Genomic DNA, 425 nt, shown 5'->3' on the forward strand with positions numbered 1-425 from the left:
GTCAGAACTAACTACCTAAAGAGATAATTTCCAGAGACAAAAAATTCCAGAGGACAGATAACAAATTTCCAGAAAAAATGTCATTCTGATTGATTTACAGATTAAAAACAGATGTTTTAATAATAACGTATTAATGATTATATATTAGTGTGTGGGTAAAGCAAATAAACCCACTTAGACCTATGTCTGGTAGCTTTAACTCTACTGCCACCATGTGGAGAAACGTTTAACTGCATTTAGCTTCTGAAGAAGGTTCAGTTAATCTACAGAATACACAAATAAATCAGTGGTTGTCATATTTGGGTGTTGTGCTGAATGTAATTTCACTGAAACCGGATTGAACCTAAACTCTACAAGCTCATAAAAAAGTCTGAGAATCTCTGGTTTCTAATAGAGTGCTGAAAACTGTCACTATTGTAGTCTGT

The sequence above is a fragment of the Melanotaenia boesemani genome, chromosome 4, assembly GCF_017639745.1.
Source record: "Melanotaenia boesemani isolate fMelBoe1 chromosome 4, fMelBoe1.pri, whole genome shotgun sequence".
In the NCBI taxonomy this organism is placed as follows: Eukaryota; Metazoa; Chordata; class Actinopteri; order Atheriniformes; family Melanotaeniidae; genus Melanotaenia; species Melanotaenia boesemani.